The 22,186-nt window shown below is 48.9% G+C and overlaps 1 protein-coding gene across 1 annotated transcript in view; it reads left to right on the plus strand.

Annotated features, from left to right (window-relative positions):
• Positions 1-8,903: 8,903 nt before the first annotated feature.
• Positions 8,904-22,186, plus strand: part of ANXA10 (annexin A10) — a 167,912-nt gene continuing 154,629 nt past the window's right edge. The window contains exon 1 of the mRNA XM_063077311.1: positions 8,904-8,924. The gene's annotated coding sequence lies outside the window, so the exon portion shown is untranslated. The remainder of the gene's footprint in view (positions 8,925-22,186) is intronic.

A 22,186-nucleotide genomic window follows, 5' to 3' on the forward strand; every position in this document is an offset into this window, starting at 1 on the left:
GTAGTCTCAAATGATTCCTTGTATTTCAGATGAATCAGTTATAATATCGCTTTTTTCATTTCTAATTTTTATTATTTGAGTCTTCTCTCTTCTTTTTTTTGTTAGCCATGCTAATGGTTTGTCAATTTTATTTATCTTTTCAAAAAACCAACTTTTTGATTCATTGATCTTTTGTATTGTTTTTTGGGTTTCAATTTCATTAAGTTCTGCTCTGATCTTAATGATTTCTTTCCGTCTGCTAACTTTAGGTTTGGATTATTCTTGTTTTTCTAGTTCTTTAAGGTGAAGTGTTAGGTTGTTCACTTGCCATCTTTCCATTCTTCTGAGGTGAGCATTTAATGCAATAAATTTCCCCCTTAATACTGCTTTTGCAGTATCCCACAGGTTTTGTTATGATGTATCATTATTTTCATTAGTTTCAAGAAATTTTTTGATTTCCTGCTTGATTTCTTCTTGGACCCATATGTCATTAAGTAGAATGCTGTTTAATTTCCATGTGTGTGTATAGTTTCCAGAGTTTCGATTGTTGTTAATTTCTAGTTTTAATCCATTGTGGTCTGAGAAAATACATGGGATAATTCCAATTTTTTGGAATTTATTGAGACTTGATTTGTGACCTAATATGTGATCTATCCTGGAGAATGATCCATGTGCTGATGAGAAGAATGAATATTCTGAGGTTGTTGGATGGAATGTTCTGTAGATATCTGCCAATTCCAATTGGTCTAGAGTATTGTTTAGATCTTGTGTTTCTCTACTGATTCTTTGCCTAGATGATCTGTCTAGTATTGACAGTGGGGTGTTCAGGTCCCCTGCTATTATGGTATTAGCGTCTATTTCCTTCTTTAGGTCTAATAGAGTTTGTTTTATAAATCTGGCTCCTCCAACATTTGTTTGTTTGTTTTCTCTTCATGAATGCCATTTTTATTATACTAGTGGGTTTTGATTTTTCTTGGGTTTTTATGGCAGTGGTAGTTATTTTTCAGGAACCAAACCCAGTACTCCCTTGAGGATTTCTTGTAAGGGTGGTTGTGTGGTAGTAGTGAACTCCCGCAGTTTTAGTTTGTCTGAGAAATATACTATTTGCCCTTCATTTTGGAAGGATAGCCTTGCAGGGCAGAGTATTCTTGGCTGGCAATCTTTGTCTTTTAGTATTTTGAATATATCATCCCATTCCTTTCTAGCTTTTAGGGTTTGTGATGAAAAGTCTGATGTTAGCCTGACTTGGTCTCCCTTATAGGTGATTTGATGCTTCTCTCTTGCAGCTTTTAAGATTCTCTCTTTGGGGCCGAGCCCGTGGCGCACTTGGTAGAGTGCGGCGCTGGGAGCGCTCTAACGCTCCCGCCGCGGGTTCGGATCCTATATAGGACTGGCCGGTGCACTCACTGGCTGAGTGCCGGTCATGAAAAAAAAAAAAAAAAAAAAAAAAGATTCTCTCTTTGTCTCTGAGTTTTGTCAGTTTGACTATAACATGTCTTGGAGAGGGCCTTTTTGGGTTGAATACATTTGGAGATCATTGAGCTTCCTGGATCTGAAGATCTGTGATTTTTCCTATATCTGGGAAGTTTTCTGCCACTATTTTGTTGAATATGTTTTCAATGCAATCTCCGTTTTCCTCCCCTTCTGGAATACCCATGACTCGGATATTTGAGCGCTTAAGGTTGTCTGATATCTCTCTCAGATTTTCTTCAATGTCTTTGATTCTTTTTTCTTTTTTTGTCTGCTTGTGTTATTTCAAACAGCCCATCTTTAAGTTCAGAGGTTCTCTCTTCAACTTCCACAAGCCTGCTGGTTAAACTCTCTGTTGTGTTTTTTATTTAGCTGAATAACTTCTTCATTTCGGCAAGTTCTGCTACATTTTTTTTCAGGACATTGATTTCCTTGTACATTTCCTCTTTCAGGTTCTGTATACTTTTCCTCATTTCCTCATGATGTCTGGCTGAGTTTTCTTGTATCTCATTCAGTTTCCTTAGAATTATCACTTGAAATTCCTTGTCAGTCATTTCAAGGGCTTCTTGTTCTATAGGATCTAGAGTTTGAGATTTATTATCTTTTGGTGGTGTACTTTTTTGATTTTCTGTATTTCTGGTATCTTTTTTTTGATGTTTATTCATTGTGTCAGGGAGTTTCACAGTCCACCGGTTTGAGACTACTGACTAACTAAGATGTTGCTGTGGTTGCCAATTTGGTATGGCTACCTCCGTGACTGCTCAGTTGGCCTCTAGTGCCTTGTGTGTATGGTTGCCTCGGGTCTTGGGCCTCTCCGGGAGTCACCTCTCTGGTCAGCTTGGACTCTGCTGGGCTGCTGGATCACGGGGCAGTACCGCAGGGTGTGTGGTCTCTGCTGAGCTTCCAATTCCCGTGCAGGACTTCTCCCTGTTCTGTGCGCTCTGGCCCAGGCTGCTTGATCACGCAGTGGTGGCCCCACAGCGTTTGTAGTTTCTGTCGAGTCTCCGCCTCCCTAGCCGGATGTCTCCCCACTCTGTGCGCACTAGGCTGGGCTGCTGCATCTCGCAGTGGCGGCCCCGCAGGGTGTGTGTTGTCTGCCGAGTCTCTGCCTCCCTAGCCGGAAGTCTCCCTGCTCTGTGCGCACTGGGCTGGGCTGCGATGTGTCTTCTGCAACCCTTGTCTATCAGCCGGGCCTACAAGACCCTACTCAGCACCGCCTCACCCAGGAAGTCTAACATGTTTCCGCTAGGCGCAGATGACCGGTCGCTCTGGGTGCTTTTGTAGCACTATGTAGATCTTTCTCGGGAATTATCACCTTCCTCCTGGTATCGCGGTTATTTGTGTACTTGTCTTATCTCCCACACCAGAGCGTGAGCTCTTTGGGGGAGGAGCCCGCAGCACACAGTTCACCTTTGAATCCCCTGGCGTGGACCAACTCCGGCGTCCACCGTCAGTCAGCTCTCCGGCAGGTTCAAGTGAACTCAGGAAGGCTCCAACCACACTATTCCTAACCAGAAATCGGTTAGGCGTTTTTCCGAACTGGTGGCCGCAGAGATGGTATCTGCCTCCCAGTAACAGGAAGTTTACCGGGGGCTGGAGCCCAGGGTGCGGTGGAGTGACAGTTGGCCCAGTCCATATCCTTGCCCTCCCGACCCTGGCCGTGGACACCTCACGCCACCAGCCCCGCCAGAGAACTGTGGAGGGAGTGGGAATGGAGGCTGGCCCGCAGGCCCCGGGAAGCCCCACGCCAGGGCAAGCAAGTAGGAAGGCTCAGTGAAGAGCCGAGCCAGGCGAGGAGGACAGGCCTGGTCGAGCCAGGCCGGAGCCGCCACCACCTGAGAAAATGGAGGCAGCCCCGGGGCCAGTGAGTGGCCCAGTGGGGCAGGCGGAAGCCGGGCGGGCCTCCACCCCCAAGGCAGGGCTGGGCCGGGGGTCACTCATGGGGCTGGGCCGGGCCAGGCAGCTCCCTCTCTGCCTCTGCGTCGTTGCCATCCCCGTCTTCAGCCGCCACCGCCTCGGGCTGCTCACTCGGTCCCGCGGCGCGGCTTGGGCACTCCCAGGAATCTTCTTTTATGCCAGCCTGAAACCTCAAATCGTGAATAGGGCAGCTGGCCACCTTCAGCGTGGCCCCGGCCTCCGGGATCCTGGCAGTGTTGACAGCGGCCCCGGCACCGTGTTCCCTATTTAGAGACTCGCTTTTGCAGCTAAGAAACAATTCTTTTCCTGCTCCACACTTCAAAGCTGTTGCCTGTAAACGAGGCAGCCTCTCCTGCCTAGGGCAAAGTGGCGGTCAGCCCCCACGACTGGCCACCAGCAGCGGTCCTCCCTTATGAGATGGCAAGAGGAAGGTCCACAAGTTTCCCAGCTGCCTAAGGCCCAGTGGCCGCCTTTTCCACCTCAGCTACTCCGCGCCAACCGCCGCAGCCACCGCCATCTTAGGATCCGCCTTTAAAAATATCTTTTAATTGGGGCTTAAATTTTATTTTAGGTGTTCGAGATGTAATTCAAAAGACAAGATTCTTAGGATGTATCAGCATTGCTCGTTGGACGGTGGATAAGCCTGCTCTCCTGTGCTGTTCTGTCCAGCTCTGAGAGATACTTGGGGACACTGGATGGGAAACAAAAGTGGGCGTGTGTGCTATTGGCCAGAAAGTATCTGTTTCGTGTCATTTGTATTTACATTGTATCCATTTCTCATAGATTATAACCATTAAACTATTCTGAACTACAAAACTTAAAGGAATGGTAATTATTTTACTATCTCCCTGAGATGAAAAATCTATAGTCTAAGTATGAGGTTGGACCATATGAATTTCCATTTTTGTCAAAAACAGAATATCAGCAACTTCACGTGGTTCAACTTAACAACTGCTTTAAACTTGGATGAAGCAAAGTCTGCTACAGGTGTGAGCTGAGTACGAGCTCTCCAATCATGGGGCTGAGCAGGTTGCTGTAAGATGTCAGCAGCACCCAGTGCACCCTCCTGCAGCAGTCAATCTCTTCTGCCATGTGAACAAATAGCTCCATCAGAAAAAAATCCCAGATTCTGTGTGAACCCAGCACCTGCCATCCAGAAACTGCAGCAGACAACACTTGGGAAAAGGAGATTTCTGTGACCCCGGGGAGCATGCAGTCGTACTTTTTCTACCTTAGATCCTTGATAAAGAAAATCAGATCACCTCACATCTAATCCTCACTTCCAGTCTGCTTATCTCACCCATGTATTGTATCACTGAGAAAACTGAAACCATAGGAAGAGGACATCCATATTCTACTTTTATCTGATCCAGTTCCCTAGATGTCCTGGCATCAGAACAGAGTGATGGGCCTGTCCCTGTTCCCACAGACAGCAGCACACCCCCGTGTGTGCTGAATCTTCTCACAGCCTCTCGGCTCTCAAGGATACCATCTTTCTCCAGAAACAGCTCTTTCCTTTCTGTGGAATTTTCCCGTCGTTGTACAAACAGGTTGTGATATCACCCATCTCTACAGAAAAACCGTCCCTTGACCCTGGGGAATATACTGTAAAGCAAATGTGCCTCATAGGGCCTGGTTTTCCAAAGCTTTGCAGTTTCAAATATTGACCTTGTGGAGGACTGGAAATTTTCCTAAGGCTATAAAGTCTCTGTTGCAAGATAAGAACAGCAAGGTTGCTGGCTCAAAGACAGATTAGTTACTGATTGATATCTAAGTTGCTGGAAAATTGCTGGAGGGAGAAGGAATGTTTGCTAAGATCAAGCTGTTGTTGATAGGACCACTTAATTGTCTAATGGAATGTCATCTAGCTTGTTTCACTGAAAGTTACCAGCCTACATTGTTAAACTATAACCCCACCTATGTTCTTTTCCTGTAACTTTCTGGTCTGGAAAATAAATGCAGGAAGAGAACCCCAGTTCGGGGTTAATTTCTCAAGGAAGGGATGTCTCTCACTTGAGGGTTCCAGGGAAGTTAACCACTTTGGGGCTTCTCATTGCTCAGAAGAGATTGGCTTTCCGTAATCCTTTGTGTCTCTGTCACCCAGGGGAAGTGGGGTGACAAATCCGTGGGGGGGCAAAGCAACACAAAGCAACACAACCCCACACCCCTTTCTGAAACCGACAGCCACAGATTTAATTCAATTTCATATTTTAAGATTAGAAATAAATATTTTGCTCAGTTTAATAGCTTATACAGGCATTATGGGTGTTAAGCACATAGGCTTTTGATAATAAGAGTGGGAACTTATAACAGGGAATAGATTATGGAAAGTGGCTTAAAGAATGGACTCCCTGTGGATACCAAAATCCACAAATGCTCACGTCCCTTACATAAAATGGTGTAGTATTTATCCACGTGTCTGCCTTCATAGGGGTCTGTGCCTGTGTGGGGATCCTTCCAACTTAAGCTTCTCAGCTGTTCCCCACCTCTGTCTGGCCATCCACCGGACAGCTTCTGTCTTAGTGTGCCCCTAGTGCGATGGCACCCGGGTAAGGTTCTACCTGCCCACGCTCCTCCTTGGTGTCTACATGACTCGCTATAAACCCTTTGGAGGGAGTTGAAGAAATTTCCCTGCTGGGCTCTCCTCTCTGGCATCTCTCTCTGTGTCTCCTTTCCTCCACCTAAACAGGCACTGAAGGAAGATGAGTGGCTTTCAATCAGGGATGAGACCCTGGCCTCCTCTTCCCAGAGGCACCCCATTCTCTATGAGTGATGCTTAAAGGTTCTTCTGTGGGAGAAAAAATTAAAAGTACATAAATAAATAACAGTAGTGTTTGCACCTGCATCAACATGCAGGACTCGGTAGTCTTCTCTGTATGTGCACACTACTGTTTACATAGAGAGTTTTGGACCCCCTGAGAAAGGCATTTGACTCCCCATTGTCTGAACTTCGCCTTGAATCCTACTCATTAGTGTTGGACAGCAGGAAAAGACCTGCTCACTTTCCTGTTACAGATGGATGAAGAGGTTTCGCCGCTTTCAAAGGTCTGTGCCTCCAGCGCTCTCTGTGTCATACCCCTTCTTTCAGACTTAAACCCTTCACCTGCATCATCAATGTTCTTCTGTATTTTGGATTATTCCCATATATGCCCAAATATTGGTATATGCTTAACATATACAATATTTTCCTTCCTAAAAATAAAAAAGCCTTCTATTGACTGTACCTTCTTTATGTCTCTAACCCTGACCTCTCTGCTAAAGACTCATACCAGCAGCTGCCTGCCTGACTTTTCCACCTACACATTTATCGGAATCTCAACACGATCAGATGAACTTGGGATTCACCTCACCACCACCACCAACTCCTCCTCCCAGCTTCTTCTCAACTCAGCACCAGGGCAACTCCATCCATCCGGATGCTCAAACCAAAGCCTGGAAGTCACCATGGATTCCTTTTCTTTTCTTTTTCCCATACATACCATCCAATTTATTGCTGAATTCCATTGCCTCTCCTAAAAACATATCCAGTTCTTACGACTTTTCACGAAACCTATCACAAAAGAATCCCATCTGTTGCCTGCTCCACGCTTGTCCTCCTGACAACCCATTTTCTGCAGAGAAACCAGAAAGATACTTTAAATGAAAGTCATATCTGGCTATTTTCCTGCTTAAAACATTCCAGAGGCACACTGCCCTCAGAATAAAAGCCCCAGTTTTTACCCTGGTCTGTACAACACCAGCTTGTCCTTATTCACTGCTGCAACCTTGACACCATGATTCCCCTGTCTGCATCTGGCACAATTCTTAAACAACTCATATGCATTCCTGCTCTGTGGCATTTCCAGTAAGGATGGAAATCCCTTATGTCTGTGTAACTGATCCGTTCTCTTGTGTGTCTCCTGTTAAATGTCACTTTCTTGTAGGAAACAACTTTTACAAAACAACCAGTCTAAATAGCCTCAGTCATTTTCTAGCACCCGCACTTCCCATTGCTTATTTACTTGTATAATTACTTATTGTCTGTCTCCCATTGCTAGAAATTAAACATGTTGAAAGTAAGGATTTAAATGGACTTCATCTCCCCTGTATGTACTGGGCACAGAATTATGCTGAGAGCATAGTATACTCTTAATAAATGCTTGTTGGCTGAAAGAGCAGGTCCTGCATATGTGAGATGAGATACAGCAACGTAGATCAGCCATATGATCATTATCACCAAAACACACTTCCTCATTCTTTTTGTATTCCTTGACACTGCAGATTATTTAAACAAAAGGAACACAAACTTTGAGGTACCTTCCATCTTCAAAAATCCTAGACTATTACACTGAAAAGACAGACACTTCTATCATATACACTCTGTCACTCACCTGCAGCTCCAATTCGGACCTCATCAAAATGTGCAATTTAAATGTCCAGATTTAAGTCAGTACAAGTCAGCACTGCCCAGAAGTTTTCAGGGGTGGCATATTGCCTTAGCAGGATTCTGAATGTGGAGTGTATGTAGTAAATTGATTGTAGAAGCAAGATGGTCAGAGTGAAGGTAGGGAAATAGTTCTTATACACTGTAGAAAAATACTGTAGTTCATAATGCCATCATTTAGAAAAAATCTTAAGCATTGGACCTTTCTCAGAGAACAATTTCAGCCTCTAAAACGCTAGCATCAACACCATCTACATGCTATATTTCATACCAAATGCTGAGGAGAGTTGCCAAGTACAGGACCCTGGAGCCCAGCCAGGCTGTAGGAACCCATGTGATGTTGAGTGTGACAAAATCCTGCTGCTGTCAGTCAGCCTACATATAAGACAAAGTTCAGAGGAGCTGAGGGCATCCCCCTCCACCCAGAAGCAGGCAAGAGAGCACTCAAAAACACCACTTTCATGCAGGTGACCAGCCAGACACTCGACTGCAGTGACACAAGGAGAGTCACCAGGGAGACTGGAAAAAGAAGAGGACATCTCTCTCCTCTAAGCCCACTCCAGAGTAATAGAAGAAGTGACTGCTCTACCAGACATCAATGTAGAGATACTAGAAAAATGAAAACCCGGGAAATTATGACACCACCACAAGAAAACAGTAATTCTTAAATACCAGAACCCATAGAGCAGGAAACCCTTGAAGTGACTGAAAAGAAATTCTGAGCAACAATCTTAAGGAAACTCACTGAGATACAAGAAGACTCAGAGACAACACAATTAAAATGAGAAAAAAATCCAGCCGATTGAAAGGGAGTCGGGTTCAGATCCCCGAATCCGGAGTGGCAGAGATGGTCCCTGGGAGGCGTCCAGTGCAGTAACGCAACTGATCCCGGAGAAGCTGGCAGGAGCCCTGGGAAGAGTTCTCTTTTCTTTGTGAAGGGCAGGGTGCCCTGGAATGAGTTCGCCATGAGAGAGGGGCCTGTGCCTTGGAAAGAATCTCGGTTCTGGCAGCGTCTGGTGAGCTCTCGCTGGCCCTTGAAAATCCAGGAGAGAGGGTGTAAATCTCACGCTGGGCCTACCCATATCCGCAGCAGGTCTCCAAGGTGAAAGGCCTGTGGCAGGTTCGAACAACCTAGGTAAGGGAAGTCGGCAAGCCGGATCCGTAACTTCGGGTTAAGGACTGGCTCCGAGGGCTGCATCGATCCGGTGGGCCACGAAGTGGGGCTGGACAAGGCGCCGCTGCCCTCCCCCACGCCCAGGCACTCCCTTCCCCATGGTCCTCCCTTACCCCAGCCCCGACCCACACGGTTCCCTCCCTCTGTCTCCCTGTCCCCGCCGCCTCCCCACCCCTTCCCCGGGTGCGGGGTGTGGTCACAGGGAAAGGGTGGGGTGGCGGGGCCCCCCGGCAGGGGGAGGAGGGTCGGTACCCCGCCGGGAGGGGGCCTGGGCATGGGGGGGGGGCGGCGGTAGTGGCGACTCTGGACTTGAGCCAGGCCCTTCCTGTGGATCACCGCACCTATGGTGGGAATCACGGCCACGCCCGGGGAGCCCGGAGGACACCAGAGAGCCCCGCCTCCGTGTGCGTGCCCATAGGTGGAGCAGCCTGGCGGCTGGGGGGGGGGCATACGGGGTCCAGCCCCCCTTCTTCCCCTCCCACCCCCGTTGGCATGCCGGTCTCCCCCCACCGGGCCCTCAGTTCCGCGCGGGGCCTCACCTCCTCCGGCGCCTGGCAGCTGACTTAGAACTGGTGCAGACCAGGGGAATCCGACTGTTTAATTAAAACAAAGCATGGCAAAGGCTGGCGGCAGGTCTTGATGTGACCTGATTTCTGCCCAGTGCTCTGATTGTCAAAGTGAAGAAATTCAGTGAAGCGCGGGTAGACGGCGGGAGTAACTATGACTCTCTTAAGGTAGCCCAATGCCTTCTCATCTAATTAGTGGCGCGCATGAACGGATGAATGAGATTCCCACTGTCCCCACCTACTATCCAGTGAAAGCACAGCCAAGGGAATGGGCTTGGCAGAATCAGCGGGGAAAGAAGGCCCTGTTGAGCTTGACTCTAGTCTGGCATGGTGAGGAGACAGGAGAGGTGTAGAATGAGTGGGAGGCCCCAGCGCCCTACCCCGTTTCCCCACGAGGGGGCGTGGCTGGGTCCTCCAGACTTGCCAGCTGCAGTGCAGTAGCACTATTATCCTGTTTCACTGATCTGGTGAGATGGGGGCAAGCCCCAAGGGTCTCTTGCTTCTGGTGCCAAGTGCCTGGCTGTGGTGGCCAAGCACGACCTTCTCTGGGGACAGTGCCAGGTGGGGAGTTTGACTGGGGTGATACACCTGTCAAACGGTAACACAGGTGTCCTAAGGCGAGCTCAGGAAGGACAGAAACCTGCCATGGAGCAGAAGGGCAAAAGCTCGCTTGATCTTGCTTTTCAGTACAAATACAGACCGTGAAGGCGGGGCCTCACAATCCTTCTGACCTTTGGGGTTTTAAGCAGGAGATGTCAGAAAAGTTACCACAGGGATAACTTTGCTTGGGGCGGCCCAGCGTTCATAGCGATGTCGCTTTTTGATCCTTCGATGTCCGCTCTTCCTATCATTGTGAAGCAGAATTCACCAAGCATTGGATTGTTCACCCACTAATAGGGAACGCGAGCTGGGTTTAGACCATTGTGAGACAGGTTAGTGTTACCCTACTGATGTGTCGTTGCCATGGTGAGGAACCGCAGGTTCAGACATTTGGTGTATGTGCTTGGCTGAGGAGCCCATGGGGCCAAGCTACCATCTGTGGGATTATGACTGAACGCCTCTAAGTCAGAATCCTGCCCAGGCGGAAGGATACGGCAGCGCCATGGAGCCTCAGATAGCCGGTACCCCACTGTCCCCGCCGGTGGGTCACTGCGCCTGTATGACACGCCCCGCCATGCTCCGGGACTGTCTGGTGCAGAGTGGCCCTCCTCCTGGGAAACAGGGAGCCGGGCAGGAAAGGTGGCTACCCCCTCACTCTTCATGCAACGCACATTCGTGGGGAATCTGGTGCTAAACCATTGGTAGACAAAGTGTTTCTGGGTCGGGGTTTCGTACATAGCAGAGCAGCCCCCTCGCTGTGATCTATTGAGAGTCAGCCCTCCACACAAGGGTCTGTGTACGATAACCTTAACGCTGTTTGTTCGTTGTACAACCATCTTATTTGGAGCTCCTCATCCATTGCTCCCTTCCAATTAACCAAAGGCCACTTCAAATGGCGTTTCCCACACACGTTCACATCGACAGAGGTGAGATCGTCCTTGCGGTGCTTTACTGAGTTCCACTGAATTCTTACTGTTAAAGCCTTGTGTGAGGATCTTGCACACACATGTCCACGAATGTTCCTTTATGGGGTTTTCAATGTTTTTTCCTTCGGAAAAAGACTTTCTGAGTTATTTTTGAGGTGTGTGTTGGGGTGATTTGTTTCACTTAGGAACACTGCGTTTTGAATCAAGAACCTTCAGTGAATATGTATCGCGGAGTTTACCACGAATCCTCCCTGATTGGACAGCTGAGGGGATTGTACTGGTGTTTTCCAAGACCGGTTACAAACAGGAATTTTCTCAGCCCTTAACAGAGTTCTACATTGTGATGCTTTGCTTCACTCCGATAAGCTCATTTCTGACTTGTCAACCGTGCGTGACTGTCTGCCACACAGACTTTGAAAGAATCTTCTCTTACCATATGCCCAATGCTGCTTTTAAAGTTGCTTCTGGAAACCAGCTCCAAATGAGAACTTCTTCCAAATATGTGCGATGTCTACAATGTTGTGCCTTGGCAAAGTTTAATTGTGTCAGTCACACCTGTTCTGAAAAGCTCCCAGAGAGACTTTCAGGAATGCCCACTTAGCATTGTAAGCACCATACTGATGCTTACAATTGTATTTTCCCATGCACATTCCCAAAAAGAATTTGAGGAACTTATATATGGATTCTTCATTGTGGTGCTTTGTTTCCTTACTTTACCTGAATTCCCGATGAAGAACCTTCTCTGAGTATCCTTCACAGTGATTTCCACTAGGGTCCCCTGGTGGTGAAGTGAAGTCTTGTCTAATGGTGAGCCGCCACGGACCCAGGGACCCTACTGGGCAGGGGGTGGCGCTGGAGGTAAGAGGATGGCCCCGGAGAGATCCTGGGGTTGGCAGCAGTGCTTGGGAGTGAAATCCCCGAGGTTTCAGCGGGCCCTACAGGTTCCCAAGGAGAGCTGTTCCCCACGTGTCCCTGAGGTGCATCTGTCCTGGTGTCCATAAGTGTGAAGCCCTGGGCTTGCTGGTGGGATGGGGGTCCCTGGCTGAGGTGGAGGGTTGAGGAACTAAGATGACCTCTGGATGAGGGCACATGGAGGCGGCCCACCCGCCCATCCCCACAGCTGGCAGGAGGGAGGCCCCACGCCTGGGTCCTTGGACTTTCCCTTTGGACTGGAGCAAGGGGTCAGAGGCCTGTCTAGTGCCTGCTCAACCCATCCTCCGTGGACTGGGTCCTGCCAGGCCTGGGGAGGATACCCAAGGGAGGGACCACGAGGGGTGGTGCGGCCTGCCTGTGAGTGTCAGGGGAAGGGACTCTTCCCCAGTCCCATGACTCCCTGGGGTCCTGCATGGTTGGTCCTGCCTGAAGAATGGGCTGTTGTCCTTCAGTGGGCACTGGGACCAAGTGTGTGTAACAGCCCCTGAAAGGGTCAGGCCTGGGGCCTGGACCAGATTGTTATTCTTCACAGGATTTAGCCCTAGCATCTTGCCCCAGTGTGCACCTGTCCCCTCTGTTCCCTCCACAGCACAAAGCCCATGTTAGACTCCAGTGAAGGGACTTCCCTGCACGGGGAGGCAGGAGCTCCCAGAGTTTGATGCATGTTGCTCTGTCTGATTTTGCCTCATTTGGGGGAAGAGAGAAGGTGGCATCTAATCCACCCTCATCCTTTTCCAAGTGGTAAAACTGAGGTCCGGCGGGGAGGTTGAGGTGCTCCATGGTCACAATGAGGTCACATTTGACACCCAGTTCAGAGCAGTGAATGTTGAGAGCTGTTTTTAGCAGACATCCATGGCCTCTGGGCCTCAGTGCTGTGCACAGGACTGGGCCATGTTTTGAGTGAGGGTGGGCACTCGTGGTGTAGAGACTGCTCATGGAAAAATGCGTTGGGGTATATTTTTCCAGGAGAAAAGCAAGACAGCCTCTCTTCTGCTTGACAGAAAGTTTTTTCATTTGAGTTCCCTATTTGGTTTTGGGTTAAGGATTCATGGGGACAGACACCTAGGGAGAGCCAAGTGTAGAAGCAGAGGTCCGGGGGCTCTTAGAGAGATGGGAGCAGCCTGAGCCAGGTTAGCTGTCCTGAGCAGGGAACCACAGGGCCAGGGAGGGGCTGCCTCTTGTAGGAGCTTCACCCTGTCCATCTCCTCTTTCTCATAATCAGAATGGCCCTTTATCGAACGCCTCCCAGTCAGGGCATTGGCCCAGCAGTGTGGCAGCTTTCTGGAAGAGAGGTGAGTGCAGGGTATAAGCCACTGCGGGAAGAGCTGGGCTCCTCACCGTTTTAAGGCTCAGCACAGGCTTCCCATGGCGAATTCATTTGTACAGACAAACGGGTAAAGGATGTTGGTCTTCCCCTGCCAGCTGTCATACATAGTTGGTGGTTCTGTTCCATTTGAACCAGAGACAGAGAAGGGTTTCTGCTGAGCACAAACCTGAGCACTTAGGTAAATAACCTCTGGATCTTCCCTGGGTTTGACCACCAGAGCTTCAGCCTAGGAAGCCACTGGGGTCTGTGCCATGCATCAGGGGCTGTCCATGCACAGTCCCACCGTGCAGCAAGGTGTGACGGTGGTGAGGGTGGCTGAGTCTGTCTGGGTGTGTTTGAGTTTTGTTTTCCTTTTTGACTCAGCAGCTCCACTTTTCGAAGGACTCCTGCAAAGACCTGAAAGGCTGGATAACTCACGGGTGGGACCATGGGTGCAGCTGGAGGACACTCTTGTTTTCTCTGAGGGGAATAGTGACCGTGTTTCATCCTCCTGGCCAGGTCAGCTCTTGAGAAATGTGACATGAGGATGTCTGCTGGGGCAAGTCCCCCCGAGGTTTGGTATCTGAGGTCCTGAGGGCCTGTGGGGACTGGACCTATGGGTGCAAGTTGGAGGTGGGCTGGGCCCAGAGGCACAGTTGGGTAGGGACTGATCCCATTTGGTACTTCAGGGGAGGCTGGGCACATCGGGGTACTGGCCCGATGGGTGCAGTTCAATGGGGGCTGGGTTAAGATTAGAGATATAAATTTGGGGTCACTGTCATAAGGAGGTGTTTAAAGCTATGAGACTAAATGACACCAATGTTACAGGTAGGGTTCGACCAGGCTGGCGGAGGTGCGTCCGCTAGTCATCCTCAACCCGCCCAGTCCTCTTATCAGGTTCTTGACTCCACAACAGGAAAGAATTCAAGGGCAGACTCAAGGTAGAAAGTGAGAGCTAGTTCAATAGAACAGAGAAGAAATGCAGGCTCCGTAGAGAGAGTGCAGCCTATCTCCAGAGACTGAGCTGGGCCCACACCAAGTGTAACACACAAGGTAAGTTCAGTAGAGACATCAGGTCTAACTCCAAAGTGAGAAATACATGAGTTCAGTAAAGAGCGCAGGCTGGCTCAAGAGCATGAGCAGCCGCCTGCTGAAGGTAAGTTCCATATAAAGTAAAGAAGACACCCTCAGCCAGGGAAGCACAGGCTGCCTCCAGGAGAGTCAGCTGGGATTCGGCGTCTATAATTTCTTTACCTAAGGAATACTCAGTTAAGAGGGTGGCTCCCAGTTATGGAACATTAGTCTTGGACATACTGAGTCTGTCTCTTCCTGGAGCGTGTTTGTTGGTCAGACCCTATCGCATGCACCAGGCACATTCAAGATTATGTCCTCTGCTCTCTCCTGAGCCTGCCCAGCCACTCGATTTGCATAAGCCAGCACCCTGTGGTCTTCATTTTCCCCATGTTGGTGCTCAAAAGAAGACTAACTGGCAACTGTAACTTTTCTCCAGGGAAGAACCCAGAGGAGGGGGCCTGAGAGTTCAGGGAGTGGCTGGAAAGCCAGAGGCATGTCCTGAAACCCAAAGTCAGGGAAACTGGCCACCTCCTGTGTCAACATCATCAAATGGTGACTGTGGATGTAAAAGAGAAGTCCCAGGACAGAAGCCTGGTGAAAGAAGTTGAGTAGGGATGCTTACAGTGGTGTGACATCTGAGTTGAATCTTCAAGATTGGGTAGAATTTGATGAATAAGTGAAGAAAGACGACATGTGAGAAGAATAAACAAAACAGAACACAGGTGTGAGTGCCGTTGGGTGGGGTCTGGCCCGTGGGTGCATTGGTGGGGGGCTGGGCCTGTGGGTGCACTCTCATGGGGGCGGGCCCTTGGGTGCAGATGGTGTGCTGGCTGGGCTTGTGGGTGCGGTTAGGTGGGAGCTGGGCTTGTTGGTGAAGTTGGGGTTGGGGCTGAGTTCGTGGGTGCACTTTTGGGGGGCCTGGATCAATAGGTTCACTTTTGGAGGTCTGGGTCCATGGGTACAGTTCGGTGGGGGCTGGGCCAGTGGTAGTGCTTTGGTTTGGGTGTGCCAATGGTAGTGATGTGGCTGTGGACCTATCATAGCAGGGGGCCAGAAGATGTGTAATGGCTGGAAATTAGTTTTGACAGTCCCATGCTCAGGTCTAGCCAGTGCCTGTGCACCGATTGTCCATCCCGACCCGAAGATTCTGACCTGGGAAATGCACTGTGTGTGTGGTGAAGCAGATACCCGTGTTAATGGTGAAAGCTGCAGAAACAGAAGGAGGAAAAATGTGAGGGTGGGGGTGCTGAGAGAACAAATAATAGAGAAAAAGAGTATAGGGCAAATTCATAGGGGGTGTAATCTGCAGAGGACGCCCTGCCAGGCTAGCTCAGTCACCCACTCAAGGATATTATCCATATCAAAGGAGGCAGGCTGGGATCCATCTCGGATTAGATCCTGAATAAACGATGTGAAGCAGGCCTGTAAGAGTGAGAGGATAACTGCTGGGGGAAATATCATCGCTTTTGAGATTGGGGCAGAAAAAGTTAATTTAAAAGGTACATTGACTCAGCGAGATTGCTAAGAAACATTCTACTGACAGGAGGTATAGGAGTGCCAGGAAATTTTTTTCTATGTTGCTGCAATCTCTTGGGGTGGCAGACACCAATCCTATAGCCAGTGTTAGGACGAGTAGTACAATAAAGGTTAAAGACACAGAGTGGCATATACTTATCATGTCCCATGATGGCAAACTCATGATAGCAGGTTGAGATCAATCTTGGGGTGGCTCTTGTAATGTGCAGGGTAGAGTGGGTCTGTAAAAGCAAGAGGATGCCAGGAGGGGAGATTATTTCTCCTCTGGAATTGGGGGAAGAGTGGAGGTCCTGGAAATTTTTAATTTTGTAGGTCCTAAGATAGATGAAGCATAAGGAAATGTTGGGTTAGGAGTTGAGCAGAGGGACCCCTCTGGGTTGGTGTGCATAGACACGTTGGGTGGAGCCTCAGGTGCTAACTTTACCAAAGATAGGTGGTACCAAGAGGTCTTTCCTAGTACCTTTACTGCCATGGGGGTGGTGAGAAGTACTGTATAAGGCCCCTTTCAACATGGTGAGAGGGGCTTTGGCATCTGGCTTTTAATATATACTTGTCCCAGGCTGAGTTTTAAATTTGAGGGAGGAGTGTGGAAAGGATGAGGTAGTAAAAGGTTGGCTTGCTCACAAAGAAGGTCCCTAATAAGTGAAAGAGTAGGGAGATACTGACCTACAGGTGATGGGCTACAAAGTAGTGGCATAAGGCTGAAGGGCCTGCCATACATGAGTTCAAATGCGCTGAAGCCAGTGGGTTTACAGGGGACAGCCCATAAGTGAGCTAGTGCCAAAGGGAGGAGCTGTGTCCAGGGAAGATGAAGCTCCATGGACAATTTTGTGAGGTGTGTTTTAATGAGATGATTAGCCTTTTCTTCTTTGCCAAACGACCGAGGCTGATATGGTATGTGAAGGTTCCACTTGATGTTTAGGGCTTGGGCTGTGAGTTGTGTGACTTGGGAAATGAATGCTGGGCCATTGTCTGACTGCAGGCTGGTGGGTAGGCCAAAATGGGTAATGATTTCTGAGGTGAGAGCTGGTGTCACTGTGGCTGCATCCTCTGAAATGGAAGGGAAAGCCTCTACCTGTCCTGTGAAGGTATCTATTAAGGTTAAGAGGTAGCACATTTTCTTGTGGGGAGGCATGTGGGTAAAATCAATTTGCCAGTCTTGGCTGGGAGTACAGCCTCTAGCCTGATGGGTGGGAAAGGATTGGATCTGGAGGCCACCCTGATTGAAGCAATGGGAGCAAATGGGGCAGTTCTTGGTGATTTGTTTAAGTAATTTGGTCATGTGGGAATAATAGTATAAAGCCTGGAGGAGGTGTGATGGGGTTCGTGGCCTATGTGGATTGTATTGTGGAAATCTAAGAGGATTTGTTTCGCTTGTGTCTCATGGAGAACATAACAACCAGAAATAACATACCAGCCATCTTTCTTTTGTGCCCCCAGTTCTAGGAGGTGGTGTACCTCTTGAGGGGTGTACTGGGGTGAAGGCATAGGGGTCATAAGAAGAACCTGGGTGAAGGAAGTGTGGGGATCTGGTGATTGAGTGGCTTGTTTTGTAGTAAGTTCTTCTCATTTGTTACTCTGAGCTATGGGGCTACTGGAGGTCTGGTGTCCCTTGCAGTGTACAACTCTGACCTCCTTTGGAAGTTGGGCAGCCTCGAGAAGCATCCTGATGAGGTGTCCATTTTTTATGGGCCCTCCTTGGGTGGTCATGAATCCTCTGTCCTTCCATATAGTTTTGCAAGAATGTAAGATGTGGTAGGCATATTTAGAATCTGTGTATATATTGACTCATTTATCACTGGCCAGGGTGAGAGTGTGGGTGATGGAAATAAGTTCTGCCTGTTGGGAGTTGGTGTGAGGAGGAAGGGGAGCAGCCTTGATGGTTTGTGTTTACTATGGCATATCCCACCTGGGGGGCTGGTGCAGAGGTGGCGCTCCCATCTATGAACTATGTGTGTTGGGGCTCTGTAATGGGGTGTGGTGAGATGTGTGGAAAGGGATTAAGGAAAAAATCTAGGACCTCCATACAATTGTGTTCTATGGGCTGAGAGTGCCTTGGGATGAGAGTGGCTGGGTTCAAAGGGCAAGGTTTAAAGGAAAACTGAGAATTTTCAATGAAAGTAAGATGGATGAGTTGTAGATGGGAGGGAGAGAATTTACATTGCCTTATGACTGACAAGGTCTTGAAGATGGTGGTGGGAACAAATAACTGTTTGTTGTCCAAAGGTTAATTTAGAGCTTTCTTGTGCTATAAGGGAGCTGCCACCAAGGCCCATAAACAAGGGGCTCTTCCCTGGGTTGTCGTGTCTAGTTGTTCTGAGAGGTATGCAACCAGGGAGAAAGTATCTCCTGCCTCTTGTCCCAAAACCCTGACTGCCAATCCTTGGGTCTTGGTGACATATAGATTAAAAGGATGAGACAGGTTTGGGGAGATAGAGCTGGGGCTGTGAGGAGAGCAGCCTATAATCGCTGGAAGGGAGAATGAATGTGCTTTGTGGGATCTAAGGGAATGGCGAGATCCCCTTTTGCTGCCTCATAAAGTGGCTTTGCTAGCATGCCAAAACTGGGAATCCATAGGCAAAGATACCCTGCAAGTCCCAAGAAAGAGGATTTCACCCTTTGTGGTAGGAGTAGGGAGTTCAGAAATTAGATTCTTGCAATCTACTGTTATCTCTCTGGTGCTGGGAGTTAGGTGGACTCCCAAATAGGTGACTGAAGTGGAAGAAATTTGGACCTTGCTGGGGGACACTCGATATCCCCCTGGAGGCCAGGAAATTAAGGAGAGCAATAGTGTGGGCCTGTGAGTCCTCATATGAGGGGCTACATAGGAGAAGGTCATCTACACATTGTAGTGTAGTGCTAGAAGTGGCTGGAAGTTCAAATAAGTCTCAAGCTAAGGCTTGGCCAAAGAAGTGGGGGCTATCCCAAAACCCTTGGGGCAGGACCGTCCAAGTGAGTTGTTGGGATCAATGTGTGTCGGGATTGGTCCACATGAAGGCAAACAAGTCTTGGCAGGAGGGGTGAAGGGGAATAGAAAAGAAAGCATCATTGAGGTCAAGGACTGAAAAGAAATGAGTTGTAGAAGGAATGGTGGATAGGAGGGTGTAGGGATTGGGAATGACTGGGGTTATGGGTAAAACAGCTGCATTAATGGCTCGGAGGTCCTGAACCAAGCAGTATGAGCCATTGGACTTCTTCACTGGGAGGATAGGTGTGTTGTATGGTGAATGAGTGGGTCGTAAAAGGTTGGAGAAAAGGAGTTTATGTATGATGGGCTTTTACCCTATGAGATGATTGAGAGCAATGGGGTATGAGGTATGTTAGGAAAAAGAGAAGGGTCTTTTAAAAGAACATGGATGGGGTCTTGATGAGTGGTGATGGAGGGGGAAGATGTATCCCATACAATCAGGGTGACCAGGTTAGAGGAAAAGGGAAAGATGGAGTCCATAGAGTCCAGGTCTGGGGTGGCTTGGGCCAACAACAGCAAGGAAGGTGTCCGATCATATAAGGTTAAAGTTGCCCTGAACTTTGGGAGAATGTCACACCCCAATAAAGGGGGAGGGTATTGGGGCATAACCAGGAATTTATGTGAAAATCGAGTGTGGTGGAGGGTGCAGGAGAGGGGTGGTGTCACTCAAGGGTGGTATTTGGATCCTGTAACCCCCACCATGGAGACAGAAGATGAAATGGTGGGCCCCAAATATTCAGGGAGAGCAGAGTAAGTGGCCCCTGTGTCAATAATAAGAGAGATTGGCTACCTGCTACAAGGAGAGTTACCCTGGGCTCACACATGGTGATCTCTGTGGGGGCCTCAAACTCTGGGCCTCATCAGTCCTCCTCCTGGGCAAAGCAAGAAGTTCAGGCAAGGACAGTCTTACCGGTGGGGTGGGGATCGGCCCACTCCCTCTCTGGTGAGTTGGGCAGTTGACCCCCCAGTGACCCTCCTGCTTGCAATGTGGGCAAGGCCTGGGAGGGGGCCTAGGGTTAGGAGATGCTCGAGCCCAGTGGCCTGGTTGGCCACACTCGAAACAGTTGCTGGGTGGGACATTTTGAGGTTTTGATATGTGAGCCCTTTGGGTAGAGGGTCCCTGGATGGCATCGGCCAGAAGCTGGTATTTGGCCTGATCTCTCTTGTATTGCTCCTTCTTTTCCCCCTCCTCTCTATTGTTAAAAACCTTGAAAGCCAGATTGAGGAGATCTCTCTGCTTGGAATTGGGACCATATTCGAGTTTCTTTAGTTTTTTCCAAATGTCTGGGGCAGACTGAGTGATAAAATGAGAATGGAGGTGAGCCGCCCCAGCTGGAGAAGAGGGATCTATGTGGGTCTATTTTTGTAGTGCCTCTGAGAGACAGGTCAGGAACTCACTGGGGTTCTCAGTGCATTGTTGGGTAATTTCTCACAATTTATCATAGTTAATCAATTTGTTGGTAAGTTTTTGTAAAGCAGAGTGTATATGGGTGACCATTTGATCTTAGAGGTCACGGTCCCCATGTCCACTCTGATAATTCCAGTTGGGGTCAATACAGGGGATGGCTTCAACACCTGTGGGCCATCTATTGTTTTGAGTATGCGACTCATCTGTGTGTTGTTGGGCCACAACCCAGACCAGTTGTAAGGATCATGAAAATATCATGCCAGGCAAGGTTATAGAATTGTGAGAGGTATTTAAATTCCTTTACATAAGTATTGGGGTCAGTTTGGAAAGATCCGAGACACTTTTCAATCTGGGAAAGGTCAGAAAGAGAAAAGGGAATATGGATGTGAACAATGCCCTCCATACCGGCAACCTCGTGAAGGGGATACAAGGGGGCTGGCAGGTCAGGAGGTGCTGGATGGGCAGAGGAGGCATCCTGAGAGCAGGTGTGGGGTGGCAAAGGTGAAGGGGTGCAGAGGGGCAGGAGGCATATAGTGGAGGCCGGGGTGCAGAGTGGTCTGAGGGGTCAAAGGGAGGGTCGGCATCTGATGGGTGAGGCTGAGCATGGGCAAGGAGGATTTGGGACGTAGTACAGGTCTGACAGAGGGAAGGGCGAGACTGAAGATTGAAGAAAGCCTGAACATAGGGAAACTCTCCTGCCTTGCCTCTTCTGTGACAGAAGTTATCAAGATCTGTTAGGGTGGCCAGATCGAAGGTGCCATTTTCTGCCCATTGGGATCTGGTATCGAGTTTATATCTAGGCCAGACTTGATTACAATAAAAAAGGAGCCTTTTGTAGGCTGAGAGGTCATAGATTAGCCAAGAGGCACCCCAGAGGAGTAGATCAGGAGGGTTTGGTCTGAGAGGATCCCATGCTGAGGGTGAGAAAGAGGTGCAGTCCCAGTAGAAAGAGGGCGGGAACAACAAGAGGCATCCCCTCGGGTGGAGGGCAGCCACCAGTATGAGGGTGTCCCCTGTAACTGGGGCAGGAGAAGGGTTTTCTTGGCCAGGCGCCTGGTCTTTTAGGTGAGACCGTAGTCATAGACAGAGGATTGAGAAAAACCAGTAGGAGTAGATGGGAAGGACTCCCCTAACTCACTCCAAAGGAGGCTGGTGGTGGATGTGTCAGTGTGAAGTGGCAGGGTGAAAACGAGAGTGTCCTTGGGAAGGGCAGCCAGGAGCCAATCGACCCAAGAAAGGGGATCAGCTGATGGTCCATCCAAGACCCTTCCTGGGTTTTGGCACTAAAATGAAAGAAAACAAGCTGAAACATTGGGTACTGTTCAAGGTTTATTAAAAGAAGAAAAACCTACTGGGCTGTGCTCAGAAAGGCAGGGCAGCAGTCACTAAAGGGAGTGCATATGCTTATATGGGTTGGTGGGCATGAAAAACACAGGCGGGGAGGGGGAGGGGTGCTGGCGTGTGGGATCAGGTCGACGATTGGTGTGGGTGTGGTGGGTAGGGGTGATGTAGTCAAGATGGGAGTTACCTCCAGGCTGGAGAAGAAGGGTTTCTTTGTCTAGGAAATCATGAGGTAGAGGGTTTCTTTGTTTAAAGAAACCACGAGGTAGGGTAAAAGACTGGTGGCCATTTTGTACTCAATATGGTACTGGTCGTGTCCATGATGGCGTCAGCCATGTCCAAGGTGATGTGGCCGTGTCCAAGATGGTGCTGGTCGTGTCCAAGATGGCACTGGCCACATCCAAGATGGTGCTGGCCAAGATCTATCATCTACTTTTCTCCCAGTCACATCTCTCATTATCCTTTAGTAATTCCTGAAATGGTTTGAAGACTTCTTTTCATACCCGTGATTTTCTTCTGAATGTACCCCAAATTGTTTTCTGTTAAATGTCACCAAGAATTGCAT

Source organism: Cynocephalus volans, chromosome 13 (assembly GCF_027409185.1).
Source record: "Cynocephalus volans isolate mCynVol1 chromosome 13, mCynVol1.pri, whole genome shotgun sequence".
NCBI classification, from domain to species: domain Eukaryota; kingdom Metazoa; phylum Chordata; class Mammalia; order Dermoptera; family Cynocephalidae; genus Cynocephalus; species Cynocephalus volans.